The sequence below is a fragment of the Mandrillus leucophaeus genome, unplaced genomic scaffold, assembly GCF_000951045.1.
Source record: "Mandrillus leucophaeus isolate KB7577 unplaced genomic scaffold, Mleu.le_1.0 Scaffold202, whole genome shotgun sequence".
Lineage (NCBI taxonomy): Eukaryota > Metazoa > Chordata > Mammalia > Primates > Cercopithecidae > Mandrillus > Mandrillus leucophaeus.
The window spans coordinates 3,709,388-3,715,642 of record NW_012102055.1 but is presented as its reverse complement, the minus strand read 5'-3'; positions in this window follow the sequence as shown (position 1 = coordinate 3,715,642).

The following is a 6,255-nucleotide window of genomic DNA, read 5'->3' as shown; positions in this document are numbered from 1 at the left end:
GGAATGTTATTTATGTTGCTGCTGTAAATTTGTCCTAAAATCACCTTTTGAATCGGCATAGTTCCAGAGGGAACATAAAAAGAAATAGAGATTTCATGATGTCTGTAGTCACAAAGGTCCACTTTAGACACTCAAGATGAAATTCAAGCTTGACTATGACCTTGCAAAGAGGCTTCAAAATATTATTGGCACGAAATTTGCCTAAGAAAAGTGCCCCATGGGTCTTTCAGTCGTCGACTGTGTTTCCTGAATGATGACAATACTAATGCTTCTGGTTACTTAGAATTACTTTTTGATCTTCAAAATCCATATTTGCATATTGTCTGACTTCTCTGATACCCATTTAGTGTTTGATAGTTTCTCTGGCTCGGGCTACATTGCCCACTTTGGGACCCGCTATTAGTAACCATTTCAGTTCCATTGACTTCCCTCTCTGAAGAACCATAGTCGAGTCAGGCTCAGAAAAGGGGGTAAAAAAGAGACTAAGTGAGGTAACAAATTACTTTTACGCACATGCACTAACAATTATTAGTCTCAGATGTGTGGATGAGTGGATTTCTAAGACGTAAAAGTGCTCTTCAATTTGCTTTTATAGGAGTCATCCCCCTGCTGGCTTTTCATTTTCAAACTTAACTTTGAACAATTACAGAAACAATATGGTTATGGAGGGTGCTAGGTTCACGGGCAGGGATGTCAGTTTGTTGGAAAACTCAGTCAGGACTAGTAAAAGACTTTCAAACTCTGGAGTAGAGAGACTGAAATTCATCCCAACACTTTGAGGAAAGGATAACAAGTTCCAGCTGAGATGACCAGGACTTTGCTGCCACCTATCCTCCATCCCTAGATCTGGCCTTGCCTCCAAATGCCACACAGCAACCACGTACCCTCTTCCATCAACGGAGCCACCAAACAGTGCAAAGCTGATTCTCACAGCATGTCCCCGAATGTCCTGATTTACAGAAACCTGAAGACAGCACAACACTCAAAGGAAAGCAGTGGCCCAGAATGGGTAGAGGACTTGTGAGACGTCATACAGCAAACCATCAGAAACCTGTATACCACTGGGCAAGTAAATCCAGAGAACTCCTCCCCTAAAAGGACAAAGAACTGAAGCTCATAGTTCAAAGAGCAGTGATCGTAATTTGTCTAATGTTAAAGGAGAATGTCTAGATGCAGAATACCAGCGCGTCTGGTTTTAATCTGTCTTAGATTAGGATCCTCCAGAAACAGACCCTGAAATAAGAATTTGAATATAAGTAGCTTATTTGGGAGGTGATCCCAAAAACCACCACTGGCGGAGGGGAATGTGAGGCCAGGAAGGGAAGGCAGCCAATGCCTGGGATTGATTGGGTTACCACTGCGGGCCACTGACATCAATCATGCTGGGCACTGTGGGAGACAGTGTACAACACAGCTCGGAGCTGTCCCCATCTTGGGACAATGATGAGGAAGTGGGGGTATTTATCTATCAGACAGCATCATCACTGGGGTCCTATCTCCCAGCCTGCCCAGCTTTGACCACGCACACCTTGGATGGAGAGATGAAGGGCAAGTGCTGGGTGCAGATGGACCAGGCAGCAACCACATCTGCAACACTGTTCTTTCCCCTTGGTAAGCTTGGACAGCTGGGTTTTCTGACCCTCGTCTCTTCTCTTGGGTGGTTATATCTCAACATCATTTCTCAGACACTGCAGGGACTCACTCAGGCTAGGGTCACTCTCTGTTCCACAGCCTCCTGAGTCATGCCCTTTCTCACTGGGATGTCCATAAATTCCAGTCTGCAGGGCTCTGCCCATTCTATCAACTCCTGAAGGAAAACGCTTTCTGGAACAATGTTTTGTATGTGCCACTCCTTATTCCAAAACATTTCATGGCTTACCGTTCCCTGCAAGGCAATATCCAGTCCTCTTAACCTTCTGGGTCTCCACAGGTCACCCTCAGCCTGGCCTCTCAGTCTAGGGATCCAGTCAACCTAGCCCCTAAGACAGGAATGACTGGGTCACCTACACCTTTACTTTCCCCTTAGTCTTCTGCCATCCCCTCAGCCATCCACAGAACTGTTATAGAAGGGAAAACAGGGAACAGAGTATCCCTTAGGCTACAAGCAAGTCTACGGAGAAAATGGCTATAGAGAGGTAGAGGTGGTCACACCCAGGAAACCAAACGTCTTGGCCTCCAGCTGAACTGTAAAGAAGAGGCAGCATGGTGAGCACAATTAATACAATGTACTTGATGTAGTTAGGCTTTGTATCCCCACCCAAATCTCATCTTGACTTGTAATCCCCAGGTGTTTAGGGAGAGACCTGGTAAGACGTGATTGGAGTAAGGGGGCCATTTCCCCATGCTGTTCTCTTGATAGTAAGTGAGTTCTCACGAGATCTGATGGTTTTATAAGGCAGTTTTCCCCACTCGTGCTAACACTGTCTCTCCTGCCGCCATGTGAAAAGGTCCAAGTTCCTTTCCCCTTTGCCGTCCACTATAGTTGTAAGTTTCCTGAGGCCTTCCCAGCCATGTGGAACTGTGAGTCAATTAAACCTCTTTCCTTGTTAAATTACCCAGACTCAGGTAGTAACTTTATAGCAGTGTGAAAATGAACTAATACAATACTATATATTTCCAAATTACTAAAACAGTAGATTTTAAATATTCTTATAAAAAATAAGTAGATGAGGTAATGGACAGATTAATTAGCTTGATTTAATTATTTCATAAGTATACACATATCAAAACATCACACTGTACCTCAAATATATATATAATTATTATTTGTCAGTTAAAATTTTTAAAATAGGGTCTGTCAAGGTGTAATGGGCCTTCATGCCATGAGATTTCTCTTCTTGGCCTAAAAATAGAGTGACCAACCAGACTGAGGGAACTTTCAGGATATAGAATTTTGACTTTTAAAACCAGAAGCATCCCAGGCAAACAAAGACCAGTTGGTTCCACAGGCTATTTGCTTTGGCCAGCTGGATCAAGGGAGAAAAGATGACTCTGCTGAGATGAAATAGCTCCGTGCTTACCGGACAGAGTCTACCATAAACCATAGCCAGATGCATATGTTGCTTATTGCACACATTGCTTCTTTGCAGAGGATAGCTTGTGCCAAGCCCCAGGCTAAGTGTGAGCTGGCTGGGTAAGTAAACAGATTGCTCAAGAGAATTTCTTCAGGGTGGCCTGTGAGTGAGCTGCTGACCCTCTCCCATTTTCTGCAGGTGGCTCATTCAATCACCAAATCTTCCCCCACCCACCATCCCAAAAACCTGACCGCCAGTGACCTCCCAGCTGAAAGACATTGTGTGAAAGAGGAAAACACATTCCAGCTTGGCCACTCAGCAATCTTAATTAAGATAAGCCTGCTTATAAATATTCAACCTGTCACAAAGCTCCATAAGCTCCTATTTGCTTATGGAACGTCTTAATTGCAAAGTCTGGGTCTTGAGCGCCTGTTGGTGTCTCAGACTGATGTAAATACCATTAACCCTGAGAAAAAGGTTGCACCCCTGGCAGCCAGAAGAGAATATGCAAATCTGATGGGGGAAAACAGCTACACATTCCTTTGCACATAAAAAAGAAGAAGCATCCAGTGAAAGCTAGGTCTTTCTCCCCTGCTCAGTCTGGAGGCCTGGACGGTGAGCCCAACTCTGCCATGAGGACACCAACTTCCAGGGAGGCATTTGACTTTCCCCAGCCTTATTTTCTTCCATCTGCAAAATGAAGCCATGGATTCAGCTCTTTCAGAGATCTTTTCAGCTCTAGGGGAGTGCTCCATCCCTGAAAATGGGTAAAGACCAAGAGCATGGCTATGGTCAACTGTATAGGTATAGGCTAGAGACAGCTCTGAGGTTGAGGATTTGGGTAACAGAATGCTTACTATGAGCCCACAATGTGAAGTGGTCACTAAAGAAGGTTTTGTGAGGCCTCAGCTTGAAGTGTCTGCATAGATACTGTTGGGACTCCACCCAGATGACCTCAGAGCCTTCTCACCATTTGTCATGGACTGAATGTGTCCCATCAAATTCATAGGTTGAAGCTTTAACCCCCAATGTGGCTGTATTTGGAGATAACTCCTTTGAAGAGGTAATTAAGGTTAAATAAAGCTGTTAGATTCTCAGGTAAAGGCAAAAACGAAAAAAAAAAGAGGCTGTTAAGGTGGAACTCTAATCCAATGTGACTAATGTCCTCATAGGAACAGGAAGAGAACCAGGGATGTGCAGGCACAGAAGAAAGGCCAAACGAGGACACCATTTGGGAAGGTGGCCACCTGCAGGCCAAGGAGAGAAACCCTCACCAGAAATCAACCCAGTGGCACCTTGATATTGGATTTCCAGCCTCCAGGATGGTGAGAAAAATACTTATGTTGCTCAAAGCACCCAATCTGTAGTATTTTGTCATAGCAGCCCAACCAGACTAAGGCACCCCTGGGTGCCCAGCCCTCTTCTGTGCACTTCACATTTTTTAAATTTATGTTTTGAGTCAGGTTCTTGCTCTGTTGCTCAAGCTGGACAGCAATGGTGTGATCTCAGCTCACTGCCCTCTCAATCTCCTGGGCTCAAGCGATCCATCCACATCAGCCTCCTAAGTAGCTGGGACCACAGGCACACACCAAAATATCTGTATCCAACTAATTATTTATTTTTTGTAAAGAGGAGGTCTTTCTATGTTGCCCAGGATGGTCTCAAACTCCTGGCCTCAAGTGACTCTCCCACCTCAGCCTCCCAAAGTGTTGGAATTAGATGCAAGAGCCACCACACCCAGCCTTCACTCCTACCACTCACACCTGCAACCCACTTCAATGTCCTTGCACTGCTGAAACTATGACCCAGAACAAAGAAAGCAAGAAGTACCTTGGAGTTGATGGCCCTGCCCTCCTTCGTGCAGGGTATGAAAGCCCCACTCCCTGGCCTTGAGGTGGAGTGAACTCTTGGTGCAATTCACACTCCAGAACTGCCCACGCTATCACCTGAAATTACTCCCTTGCTTGCTGCTGCTGCTTCTCTCTCCTACCTGCTATACTGCCTTTTCAATTTCTCTCCAGAGTCCTGCCTTAATGAAACACATGCACACAGATTGTCATCATAGGTCCTGCTTCAAGGAAGCCCCTCCTGAGGTGCTAGCTCAAAAGATGTGTGCACCCCAACATTGTAGCTTCAAGCCAACTTCATATTTCACACTCCTCTTATCACTTGCTCCTAAAGGGAGATGGGAAGGGCTACTGCTGGCTGCAGTGAGCTCAGGCCTCCAGTTCTGGCACATGCGTGTTCTCAACCATGTCTCTGACTATACAATCGGATCCAGCCTCCGATTTGGAAGACTCCAGCTCGCTGGAGTTGAGCAAGGGAATATGTTCCTCTGATTACCCTTCAAGTGCCCTCCTGAGAACTCAGTAGGCTCCATCCTAGCCTGCTCAAACTCCACCTCGGGGCTGTGCTCGTTTTGGGGCTTATGACTTTTGAGAGACACTGATAGGGGGCTCACAGGAGGGACCAGAATGGAGAGGAAACACAAAACTTCACAAAGAGCCTTACTTTATATTTTCCTAGAGTCAAGTCCAAGAAAAGGATTCACATGCTTTAGTTAGGAGGTGATCCCAGAACTAATGGGGACGGGTGATATGGGGATGTGAAGGAAACCAATGAGAGTACATCACTCGAGCAGGTCCCTGTGGTGGGCACTGCAGCTTCCTCCTGCCGGGACCCTCTGGGAAACCATGTAGAGCACACATCTCAGAGCTTCCCACACGATGGGCAAGGTTGCCGAGGAATGTCTACAGCAACTCCGGATTGGTATGAGGGTTCACTGACTAGTCCAGGGCTGCTCCCAGGGGGTGCCACCTCTGATGGGCGCAGGGTGGCAGAGCTGGGACTGTGACCATGCTGAGCTCTCGGATGCTGCACCCATAAGCAAGGTTCAAATGTAAGGGCCAAGGGAATGTGAGGCATGGCAGATTTGCCACACAAAGGATGGTTTAGAAACTCACATTATTAAGCCAGGAATAGAGATCACTCATGGGTAAGTGAAGAGGTCTGACCTACAGTCACAAAATTCTAACTTGAGTTTTGCTTGCTGACCTCGTGAGCCCGGCAAGTCGCTCCACCTCTCTGAGCATCAGTTTCCTCACCTGTGAAGTATGGGTTAAGAGTAAACACCTCAGGGTAGAAGTTTGAGGAATAATGGGTTATTTACCTAATCTCAAAGTATCTCCCCATGAGGCACTTATAAATGACAAAGGGAAAAATAGCGACTTTAAACCAAAAT